We start from the raw sequence: 12,995 nt of genomic DNA, 5'->3' as shown, positions 1-12,995 counted from the left end.
CGACGTTGATGAAGTGTCGGTCTCGTAGTAGACCACCTTCCTCATCCTCTTGTGATTATCGCCTCTCCGATGCGACTTGTGGGAAGAGGATTTCTTCTCCTTCCCCTTTCCTTTGTTGGAGGAGTTTTTCTTCTCCTTCCTCTTGTTGTGGGACTCTTCCGATGAAGTCGACCCGTGGCTTGTAGTGGGCTTGTCGCCGGTCTCCATCTCCTTCTTGGCGTGATCTCCCGACATCACTTCGAGTGGTTAGGCTCTAATGAAGCACCGGGCTTTGATACCAATTGAAAGTCGCCTAGAGGGGGGTGAATAGGGCGAAACTGAAATTTACAAAATTAATCACAACTACAAGCCGGGTTAGCGTTAGAAATAATAATGAGTCCGAGAGAGAGGGCGCAAAGCAAATCGCGGGCAAACAAAGAGTGAGACACGTGGATTTGTTATACCGAGGTTCGGTTCTCTCAAACCTACTCCCCGTTGAGGTGGTCACAAAGACCGGGTCTCTTTCAACCCTTTCCCTCTCTCAAACGGTCCCTCGGACCGAGTGAGCTTCTCTTCTCAAATCAAACCGGGAACAAAACTTCCCCGCAAGGACCACCACACAATTGGTGTCTCTTGCCTCGGTTACAAATGAGTTTTGATCACAAGAACAAGTGAGAAAGAAAGAAGCAATCCAAGCGCAAGAGCTCAAAAGAACACGACAAATCTCTCTCGCTAGTCACTAAAGCTTTGTGTGGAATTGGAGAGGATTTGATCACTTGAGTGTGTCTAGAATTGAATGTCTAGCTCTTGTAAGTGGTTGAGAGGTGGAAAACTTGGATACCATTGAATGTGGGGTGGTTGGGGTATTTATAGCCCTAACCACCAAACTAGCCGTTGGGGTGGAGGCTGTCTGTCGCATGGTGCACCGGACAGTCCGGTGCACACCGGACATGTTTGGTGCGCCAGCCACGTCACCCGAACGTTAGGGTTCCAACCGTTGGAGCTCTGACTGCTGGGCCCGCCTGGATGTCCGGTGGCGCACCGGACATGTACTGTAGAGTGTCCGGTGCGCCATGACGCGCGTGCCTGACTTCTGCGCGCTCTGGCGCGCATTTAATGCGCTGCAGGTGACCGTTGGCGCCGGAATAGCCGTTGCTCCGCTGTCACACCGGACAGTCCGGTGTACACCAGACATGTCCGGTGAATTATAGCGGACTAGCCGTTGTGGATTCCTGAAGCTGGTGAGTTCAGAGTCGCGTCCCCTTGGAGCACCGGACACTGTCCGGTGTACACCAGACAGTCCGGTGAATTATAGCGCACCGACTCTGCGTTTTCCCGAAGGTGAGGAGTTCAGCGAGTGGAGAACCCTGGTGCACCGGACATGTCCGGTGGTGCACCGGACAGTTCGGTGCACCAGACCAGGGTGCCTTCGGTTGTCCCTTTGCTCTTTTTGTTGAACCCTTTTCTTGGTCTTTTTATTGGCCTTTTGTGAACCTTTGGCACCTGTGTAACTTATAGACTAGAGCAAACTAGTTAGTTCAATTATTTGTGTTAGGCAATTCAACCACCAAAATTAGTTTAGGAAATAGGTGTAAGCCTAATTTCCTTTCAGTATGCTTCTTCAAGTGATGGTGAATCTAGTGATGATGAAGTAGACTACACAAGTTTATTCAAAGGTTTAGATAGAACTAAAGTTGATAAGATCAATGAATTGATTGATGCTTTAAATGAAAAGAATAGATTGTTAGAGAAGCAAGAAGATATTTTATATGAAGAGCATGACAAGTTTATTAGTGTACAAAAATCTCTTGTTTTAGAAACTAAATTGAATGAGATTTTATCTTCTGAAATTTCTGCTTGCCATGAGTCTATTTCTAGTTTGAAGAGTGTTAATGATGAGTTAAATGCTAAGTTAGAAGTAGCTAATAAGTCTAGTTCATGTGTGGAACATGTCGTAATTGGTAATAGGTGCAAGGATTTTGATGTTAATGCTTGTAATGAACATCTGACATCCATTACTAAATTAAATGATGAAGTTGCAAGTCTTAATGCTCAACTTAAGACTTGCAAGGTGGATTTTGATAAACTAATATTTGCAAGGGATGCCTACACTGTTGGTAGACACCCCTCTATTAAGGATGGGCTTGGCTTTCGAAAGGAAGCCAAGAACTTAACAAGTCAAAGGGCTCCCATTTCCGCCAAGGAGAAAGGGAAGGCCCCTATGGCTAATAGTGCTCAAAGGAATCATGCTTTCATCTATAGTGATAGAAAATTTTCTAGAAATGCTCATAGGAGTTATCTTATGATTCACATGCTATGATTGCTTCAAGTTCTTCTTTTGTGCATGGTAGAAATATGCCTAGGAAAAATGTTGCTCATGTGCCTAGGAAAGTATGTAATGAACCTTCTACAATTTACCATGCTTGCAATACTTCTTTTGCAATTTGTTGTAAGAATAAAAAAGTGATTGCTAGGAAGTTGGGGGCCAAGTGCAAGGGAGACAAGACTTGCATTTGGGTCCCAAAGACTATTATAACTAACCTTGTAGGACCCAACAAGAGTTGGGTACCTAAAACCCAAGCCTAATTTGCCTTGCAGGTTTATGCATCCGGGGGCTCAAGTTGGATTATCGACAGCGGATGCACAAACCACATGACGGGGGAGAAGAAGATGTTCACCTCCTACATCAAGAACAAGGATTCCCAAGATACAATCATATTTGGAGATGGGAATCAAGGCAAGGTCAAAGGCTTAGGCAAGATAGCCATCACAAATGAGCACTCTATCTCTAATGTATTTCTAGTAGAGTCGCTAGGTTATAATCTGATGTCTGTTAGTCAATTGTGCCACATGGGCTACAATTGTTTATTTACAAATGTTGATGTGTCTGTCTTTAGAAGGAGTGATGGTTCATTAGCATTTAAGGGTGTACTAGATACTTAGTTGATTTTTCGAAAGAGGAGGCCGATCTAGATACATGCTTAATAGCTAAGACTAGCATGGGCTGGCTGTGGCATCGCCGTCTAGCACATGTTGGGATGAAGAACCTCCATAAACTTCTAAAGGGAGAACATGTGTTAGGACTGACAAATGTGTATTTCGAAAAAGATAGACCTTGTGCAGCATGTCAAGTAGGTAAACAGGTGGGAAGCTTTCATCACAGCAAGAATGTGATGACCACATCAAGACCTCTGGAGCTACTTCATATGGACCTCTTCGGAATCATCGCCTACCTCAGCATAGGGGGAAGTAAGTATGGTCTTGTTGTTGTTGATGATTTTTCTCGCTTCACTTGGGTATTCTTTTTGCAGGATAAATTAGAAACCCTAGGGACCCTCAAGCGCTTTCTAAGGCGAGCTCAAAACGAATTTGAACTCGAAGTGAAAAAGATTAGAAGCGACAACGGGTCTGAGTTCAAGAACCTTCAAGTGGAGGAGTTCCTTGAGGAGGAAGGAATCAAGCACGAGTTCTCCGCTCCCTACACACCACAGCAAAACGGTGTGGTAGAGAGGAAGAACATGACACTTATAGACATGGCGAGGACGATGCTTGGAGAATTCAAGACGCCCGAGCGGTTTTGGTCGGAAGCTGTGAACACAGCTTGCCACGCCATAAACCGGGTCTACCTTCATCGCCTCCTCAAGAAGACGTCGTACAAACTTCTAACTGGTAACAAACCCAACGTTTCATATTTTCGTGTATTTGGGAGTAAATGTTACATTCTAGTGAAGAAAGGTAGGAATTCAAAATTTGCTCCCAAAGCTGTAGAAGGGTTTTTGCTAGGTTATGACTCAAATACAAAGGCATATAGAGTCTTCAACAAATCATTGGGTTTGGTTGAAGTCTCTAGCGATGTTGTATTTGATGAAACTTGTCGGGGACCATAATTAGGGGTACCCTCAAGACCCCTAAATCTCAGCTGGTAACCCCCATCAGCACAAAGCTGCAAAGGCCTGATGGGTGCGATTAAGTCAAGGATCGGTCCATTCAAGGGACACGATCGTGCCTCGCCCGAGCCTAGCCTCGGGCAAGGGAAGCCGACCCTGGAGAACCTACGTCTCGCCCGAGGACCCCCCTCCAGCAACGGGCACACTATCGGCTCGCCCGAGGCCCAGTCTTCACCGAGAAGCAACCTTGGCCACATCGCCACGCCGACTGACCAAATCGCAGGGGCATTTAATGCAAAGGTGGCCTGACACCTTTATCCTGACGCACGCCCTCCAGTCGACAGAGCCGAAGTGACCGCAGTCACTTCGTCGCTCTACTGACCGGTCTGACAAGAGGACAGCGCCGCCTGCGCCGCTCCGACTGCTGAGCCACCCGACAGAGTGAGGCTAACAGCAGCCAAGGCCGGCCTCGGGCGTCATAGGAAACTCCGCCTCGCCCGACCCCAGGGCTCGGACTCGGGCTCAGCCCCGGAAGACGACGAACTCCGCTCCGCCCGACCTAGGGCTCAGACTCGGGCTCAGCCCCGGAAGACGGCGAACTCCGCTCCGCCCGACCTAGGGCTCGGACTCGGGCTCAGCCCCGGAAGATGGCGAACTCCGCTCCGCCCGACCCAGGGCTCAGACTCGGGCTCAGCACCGGAAGACGGCGAACTCCGCTCCGCCCGACCCAGGGCTCGGACATGGACTCAACCCCGGAAGACGGTGAACTCCGCCTCGCCTGACCCCAGGGCTCGGACATGGGCTCAACCCCGGAAGACGACGAACTCCGCCTCGCCCGACCTGGGGGCTCGACCTCGACCTCGACCTCGGAGGAGCCTCCACCTCGCCCATCCTAGGGCACGGACCGACCACGTCAACAGGAAGCGCCATCATTACCCTACCCCGAGCTGACTTGGGCTACGGGGAACTAGACCGGCGTCCCATCTGGCTCGCTCCACCATGCGAGTAATGATGGCGCCACGCATGCCCTGTGACGACGGTGGCTCTCAGCCCCCTTACGGAAGCAAGAGGACGTCAGCAAGGACTCGACAGCCCCAACAGCTGTCCTTCCGCCAGGCTCCAGCGCTCCTCCGACGGCCACGACACCACGCGAACTGGGTGCCAAGACCTCTCCGGCTGCCACGATGGCATGTACTTAGGGCGCTAGCTCTCCACCGCTAGACACGTTAGCACATTGCTACACTCCCCATTGTACACCTGGATCCTCTCCTTACGCCTATAAAAGAGAGGACCAGGGCCCTCTTACAGAAGGTGGGCCCGCGCGGAGAAGGACGGGACGGCGCTCGCGCAAGGCCGCTCGCTCCCACTCCCGCGTGGACGCTTGTATCCCCCTACTGCAAGCGCACCCGACTCAGGCGCAGGGCTAACACGAAGGCCGCGGGATCCACTCTCTCACGCCTGCCTCCCTCCGGCTGCTTCCTTTCCCCCCTTCACGTTCCGCCTCGCGTCGACCCATCTGGGCTGGGGCACGTGGCGACAATTCACTCGTCGGTCCAGGGACCCCCCGGGTTTCGAAACACCGACAGTTGGCGCGCCAGGTAGGGGCCTGCTGCGTGTTGACGAACAGCTTCCCGTCAAGCTCCAGATGGGCAGTCTCCAGCAACCTTTCCGGCCCGGGACGGTGCTCCGTTTCGGGAATCTTGAGTTCATGTCCCTCGACGGCAGCTACGACATGATACTCCTTCTCCCGCCGCGCCACAGCGACAATAATGGCGGTCGACAACCCGCTCGCCGGCGGGGAAATCGACGACGCCTTCCCCACGTGGTGGAAGGACGACATTCGGGCTTGTCCCGTCCCCTCCCCCGCCGACGGAGGAGGAGGCGGGGCAACCAAGGCCAAGCGGGAAGCGGCACCTCGTTGGCTGTCGAGCGAGTCGACGGCGCCGGCGCCCCAACGGAGGGCGCGTCGGGCATCGATCTCGCGTCTGAGACGAAGACGAGCGCCGCCTCCCCGCAACACGCCAATCTCAAGCAAACACACGACGCCAGCACGCTCGCGAAGGACTTGCTGGGCGTCACCCTCGTACCTGAGACAACGGTGCAGTCAGTCCCAGACGCGACCTCGTCACCGCCCGTCGACCGAAAGGTACCAACCTATTCCCATCTCGCGTCTTTTGGATTCGGCCTCGACCCACCAAGCGACTCCGCTTCGGTGAGTACTCTCATAGAGGCGAGTCCAAACCCTCTGGGGTATCGTGTGCGGTCATCCTGGGACTGGCTGACGACCGACTTGACCTACGAGCCCTCGGGGTCCGAGGAAGATGGCGAGCCCGACCTCTGTTGGGATTTCTCCGGACTTGGTAACCCCAGTGCCGTGCGGGACTTCATGACCGCATGTGACTACTACCTTTCCGACTATTCCGACGGCAGCCGCGGCCTCGACAACGAGGACCACGGCCCAAGTCGTGAATGTTTCCACGTCGATCTAGGGGGTCCCGGCGAAGGCAACCATCTTGGTATGCCGAAAAACGGTGATCCCCCTAGGCCCGTGCCTCGCGTTGGCATCCTTCGGGAGCTAGCTGTGGTCCCCGTCCCGGCGGGGGGTCCTGACCCACAGCTCGAGCAAATCCGCGAGAGGCAGGCCAGGCTCGACGAGGGAGCAGGAACACTTGTGCCGATCCGCCGGGACATCGGGCAGGAATGGGCGTTCCAACCCCCGGCCGAAGAAGCGCGTCATCTCCCCCAGGACATCTAGCACCGCATCGCCGACGACGTCAGGGTGAGGCCGCCGTCGGATTCGAGTGGAGTCGGCCAGAACCTGGCTGCAGCGGCAATACTCCTCCGCGCGATGCTGGAGCCATCAACCACCGAGGGGCGGCGTATCCAGGGAGAGCTCAAGAATCTCCTGGAGGACGCCGCGGTCCGTCGGGCCGAAAGCTCTGCCTCTCGAAGGCAGGGGTTCCCCTCGGAACATCGCGCCGCGACTTCCCGATTCATGCGGGAAGCCTCGGTCCACTCCGGGCGCACGCGCAACACAGCGCCTGCGGCCCCGGGTCGCCTCGGCAACGAGCGCCATCATCACAGACGTCGGGCCCACCTCGACGACAGGGCGCGCCGAGGCTACCACCCCAGGCGTGGGGGACGCTACGACAGCGGGGAGGATCGGAGCCCTTCGCCCGAACCACCCGGTCCGCAGGCTTTCAGCCGTGCCATACGACGGGCACCGTTCCCGACCCGGTTCCGAACCCCGACTACTATCACAAAGTACTCGGGGGAGACGAGACCGGAACTGTGGCTCGCGGACTATCGGCTGGCCTGCCAACTGGGTGGAACGGACGATGATAACCTCATCATCCGCAACCTCCCCCTGTTCCTCTCCGACACCGCTCGAGCCTGGCTGGAGCACCTGCCCCCAGGGCAGATCTCCAACTGGGACGACTTGGTCCAAGCCTTCGCCGGCAATTTCCAGGGCACGTACGTGCGCCCTGGGAACTCCTGGGATCTCCGAAGCTGCCGACAGCAGCCGGGAGAGTCTCTCCGGGACTACATCCGGCGATTCTCGAAGCAGCGCACAGAGCTGCCCAACGTCACCGATTCAGATGTCATCGGCGCGTTCCTCGCCGGCACCACCTGCCGCGACCTGGTGAGCAAGCTGGGTCGCAAGACCCCCACCAGGGCGAGCGAGCTGATGGACATCGCCACCAAGTTCGCCTCTGGCCAGGAGGCGGTTGAGGCTATCTTCCGGAAGGACAAGCAGCCCCAGGGCCACCCACCGGAAGATGCCCCCGAGGCGTCAACTCAGCGCGGCGCCAAGAAGAAAGGCAAGAAGAAGTCGCAAGCGAAACGCGACGCCGCCGACGCGGACCTTGTCGCCGCCACCGAGTACAAGAACCCTCGGAAACCTCCCGAAGGTGCCAACCTCTTCGACAAGATGCTCAAGGAGCCGTGCCCCTATCATCAGGGGCCCGTCAAGCACACCCTTGAGAAGTGTGCCATGCTTCGACGACACTTCCACAAGGCCGAGCCACCCGCGGAGGGTGGCAAGGCCCTCGACAACACAAAGGAGGAAGATCGCAAGGCAGGAGGGTTCCCCGAGGTCCGCGACTGCTTCATGATCTACGGCGGGCAAGTGGCGAACGCCTCGGCTCGACACCGCAAGCAAGAGCGTCGGGAGGTCTGCTCGGTAAAGGTGGCGGCGCCAGTCTACCTAGACTGGTCCGACAAGCCCATCACCTTCGACTAGGCCGACCATCCAGACTACATGCCGAGCCCGGGGAGATACCCACTCGTTGTCGACCCCATCATCGGCAACGTCAGGCTCACCAAGGTCCTCATGGACGGAGGCAGCGGCCTCAACATCATCTACGCCGAGACCCTCGGGCTCCTGCGGATTGATCTATCCTCGGTCCGGACGAGCGCTGCGCCTTTCCACGGGATCGTCCTAGGGAAGCGCGTTCAACCCCTCGGACAACTCGACCTACCTGTCTGCTTCGGGACGCCCTCCAACTTTAGAAAGGAGACCCTCACGTTCGAAGTGGTCGGGTTTCGAGGAACCTACCACGCAGTGCTGGGGAGGCCATGCTACGCCAAGTTCATGGCCGTCCCCAACTACACCTACCTCAAGCTCAAGATGCCGGGCCCCAACGGGGTCATCACCGTCGGGCCCACGTACCGACTCGCGTACGAATGCGATGTGGAGTGCGTGGAGTACGCCAAGGCCCTCGCCGAATCCGAGGCCCTCATTACTGACCTGGAGAGCCTCTCTAGGGAAGCGTCCGACGTGAAGCGCCACGCCGGCAACTTCGAACCAGCGGAGACGGTCAAGTCCGTCCCTCTCGACCCCTGCAACGACGCCTCCAAGCAAATCCGGATCGGTTCCGAGCTCGACCCCAAATAGGAAGCGGTGCTCGTCGACTTTCTCCGTGCCAACGCCGACGTTTTCGCGTGGAGTCCCTCGGACATGCCCGGCATACTGAGGGAAGTCACCGAGCACTCTCTGGATATTCGAGCTGGGGCCCGACCCGTGAAGCAACCTCTGCGTCGATTCGACGAAGAAAAGCGCAGGGCCATAGGCGAGGAGATCCACAAGCTACTGGCGGCAGGGTTCATCAAAGAGGTATTCCATCCCGAATGGCTTGCCAACCCTGTGCTTGTGAGAAAGAAAGGGGGGAAATGGCGGATGTGCGTAGACTACACTGGTCTAAACAAAGCATGTCCGAAAGTTCCCTACCCTATGCCTCGCATCGATCAGATCATGGATTCCACTGCTGGGTGCGAAACCCTGTCTTTCCTCGATGCCTACTCAGGGTATCACCAGATCAGGATGAAAGAGTCCGACCAGCTCGCGACTTCATTCATCACACCGTTCGGCATGTACTGCTATGTTACAATGCCGTTTGGTTTGAGGAATGCGGGGGCAACGTACCAGCGATGCATGAACCATGTGTTTGGCGAACACATCGGCCGAACGGTCGAGGCCTACGTCGATGACATCGTAGTCAAGACGAGGAAGGCCTCCGACCTCCTTTCCGACCTTGAAGCGACATTCCGATGTCTCAAGGCGAAAGGCGTGAAGCTTAATCCCGAAAAGTGTGTCTTCAGGGTCCCCCGAGGCATGCTCTTGGGGTTCATCGTCTCCGAGCGGGGCATCTAAGCCGACCCGGAGAAGATTGCAGCCATCACCAGCATGGGGCCAATCAAGGACTTGAAAGACGTACAGAGGGTCATGGGATGTCTCGCGGCTCTGAGCCGCTTCATCTCCCGCCTCGGCGAAAGAGGTCTGCCTCTGTACCGCCTCTTAAGGAAAGCTGAGTGCTTCGCTTGGACTCCCGAGGCCGAGGAAGCCCTCGGGAACCTGAAGGCGCTCCTCACGAACGTGCCCATCTTGGTGCCCCCCGCTGCCGGAGAAGCCCTTTTGATCTACGTCGCCGCAACCACCCAGGTGGTTAGCGTCGCGATCGTGGTTGAGAGACGAGAAGAAGGGCATGCATTGCCCGTCCAGAGGCCAGTCTACTTCATTAGTGAGGTACTGTCCGAGACCAAGATCCGCTACCCACAAATCCAGAAGTTGTTGTACACGGTGATCCTGACACGGCGGAAGTTGCGACACTACTTCGAGTCTCATCCGGTGACTGTGGTGTCATCCTTCCCCCTGGGAGAGATCATCCAGTCCCGAGAGGCCTCGGGTAGAACTGCGAAGTGGGCGGTGGAGATCATGGGCGAGACGATCTCGTTCGCCCCTCGGAAGGCCATCAAGTCCCAGGTCTTGGCGGACTTCGTGGCTGAATGGGCCGACACCCAGCTCCCGACGGCTCCGATCCAACCGGAGCTCTGGACCATGTTTTTCGACGGGTTGCTGATGAAGATGGGGGCCGGCGCAGGCCTCCTCTTCGTCTCGCCCCTCGGGAAGCACCTACGCTACGTGCTACGCCTCCACTTCCCGGCGTCCAACAATGTGGCAGAGTACGAGGCTCTGGTAAACGGGTTGCGAATCGCCATCGAGCTAGGGGTTCGACGCCTCGACGCTCGCGGTGACTCGCAGCTCGTCATCGACCAAGTCATGAAGAACTCCCACTGCCACGACCCGAAGATGGAAGCCTACTGCGATGAGGTTCGGCGCTTGGAAGACAAGTTCTACGGGCTCGAGCTCAACCACATCGCCCGACGCTACAACGAGACTGCAGACGAGCTAACTAAAATAGCCTCGGGACGAACAACAGTTCCCCGGACGTATTCTCCCGAGACCTGCATCAACCCTCCGTCAAGACCGAGGACACGCCCGAGCCCGAGGCACCTTCAGCTCCACCCGAGGCACCTTCGGTTGAGTCCGAGGTATCCTCGGCTCAGTCCGAGGTACCCTCGGCCCAGTCCGAGGTACCCTCGGCACGGTCCGAGGTACCCTCGGCTCAGCCCGAGGTACCCTCGGCCCCCGAGGGTGAGGCACTGCGCGTCGAGGGGGAACAGAGCGAGGTCACGCCTAATCAAAGCTGGCAGACCCCGTACCTGCAATATCTCCACCGAGGAGAGCTGCCCCTCAACCAAGCCGAAGCTCGACGGTTGGCGCGGCGTGCCAAGTCTTTCGTCTTGCTGGGGGATGGGAAGGAGCTCTACCACCGCAGCCCCTCAGGCATCCTCCAGCGATGCATTTCCATCACCGAAGTCCAGGAGCTCTTGCAAGAGATACACTCGGGGGCTTGCGGCCATCACGCAGCACCTCGAACCCTCGTTGGAAACGCCTTCCGACAAGGATTCTACTGGCCGACGGTAGTGGCCGACGCTACTAGAATTGTTCGCACCTGCGAAGGGTGTCAGTTCTACGCGAGGCAGACCCACCTGCCCGCTCAGGCTCTACAGACCATACCCATCACCTGGTTGTTTGCTGTGTGGGGTCTGGACCTCGTTGGCCCCTTGCAGAAGGCACCCGGGGGCTACACGCACCTGTTGGTCGCCAACGACAAATTCTCCAAGTGGATCGAGGTCCGACCCCTAAACAGCATCAGGTCCGAACAGGCGGTGGCGTTCTTCACCAACATCATCCATCGCTTTGGGGTCCCGAACTCCACCATCACCGACAACGGTACCCAGTTCACCGGCAGAAAGTTCCTGGACTTCTGCGAGGATCACCACATCCGGGTGGACTGGGCTGCCGTGGCTCACCCCATGACGAATGGGCAAGTGGAGCGGGCTAACGGCATGATCCTGCAAGGACTCAAGCCTCGGATCTACAACGATCTCAACAAGTTCGGCAAGCGGTGGATGAAGGAACTCCCCTCGGTGGTCTGGAGTCTGAGGACAACGCCGAGCCGAGCCACGGGCTTCACACCATTCTTTCTAGTCTATGGGGCCGAGGCCATCTTGCCCACAAACTTAGAATACGGTTCCCCGAGGGCGAGGGCCTACACCGACCAAAGCAATCGAGTCAACCGAGAAGACTCATTGGACCAGCTGGAGGGGGCTCGGGACATGGCCTTACTACACTCGGCACGGTACCAGCAGTCCCTCGACGCTACCACGCCCGAGGGGTTCGGTCCCGAGACCTCCAGGTGGGCGACCTGGTGCTTCGACTGCGACAAGACGCCCGATGGCGGCACAAACTCACGCCTCCCTGGGAAGGGCCGTTCATCATCGCCAAGGTTCTAAAGCCCGGAACATACAACCTGGCCAACAGTCAAGGCGAGGTCTACGACAACGCTTGGAACATCCAACAGCTACGTCGCTTCTACCCTTAAAATGCTTTCAAGTTGCTCGTATACCTCGTTCACACACCAAGTCTGGTCGTCAATGAAGGGTCAGCCTTGCCTCGGCAAAGCCTGACCCTCCCTCGGGGGCTAGAAGGGGGCAACCCCCTCTGCGTCAAAATTTTCCTCGAAAAAAGAAAAAAAATCTTTTCTGCCAGAATGCCTTTCGTGCTCTTCGACTACTTCAAAAGTGGATCCTGAAAACGACGAAGTACACGTAAGCAGCCAAGGCTGACCGAGCCCAGGGACTCCTACGTCTCCGGGATACGGATACCTCACTCATCACCTTCTGCGATAAGTAACTCGCGCTCAGATAAGTGACTCCGCGGACCGAACAAGTCTTCATGCTCGAGAGCTCCTCTGCCGAAATGATTTTTCGGGCCTTCTCGACTGCGTCGGTAACAGAACCCTATGGACGAGTAAGAGCGCGCGTAAGCAGCAAGGCCGACCGAGCCGAGGGATTCCTACGCCTCCGGGATACGGATACCTCACTCATCGCCTTTCGTGAAAAGCAACTCTCGCCCGCACAAACAATTCTGTTACCGACAAATGAGTCCGGATACTCGAAACAAGAGGAAAAGAAACGCAGCTTTACAACACGACGACAGTGTGTTTAGGCCTCGGCGGCCGCAGAAAACATACACACACTACAAGACAACCTGATCCTGCAGGCTCGGACGTCGACAGCCGAAGGGGGCAGCAGCACCCTCGGCATCAACTACACCTTCGGTGGGGTCTGACCTAGCCTCGGACGGCGGCGCGGTCGGAGGGCCCCCACTTTGAAGGACGACATCAGCACCACACCCGGGCCATCGCCGCCAGGGTCTTCTTTGAGAATTCGGCCTGAGCAGGCGGCTCGGCCGCCACCCCGAGGCCTCGGCCAGCTGTCCCC

The sequence above is a fragment of the Zea mays genome, chromosome 3 (genome assembly GCF_902167145.1).
Source record: "Zea mays cultivar B73 chromosome 3, Zm-B73-REFERENCE-NAM-5.0, whole genome shotgun sequence".
Taxonomy (NCBI): domain Eukaryota; kingdom Viridiplantae; phylum Streptophyta; class Magnoliopsida; order Poales; family Poaceae; genus Zea; species Zea mays.
This window is presented reverse-complemented; position numbering follows the sequence as displayed.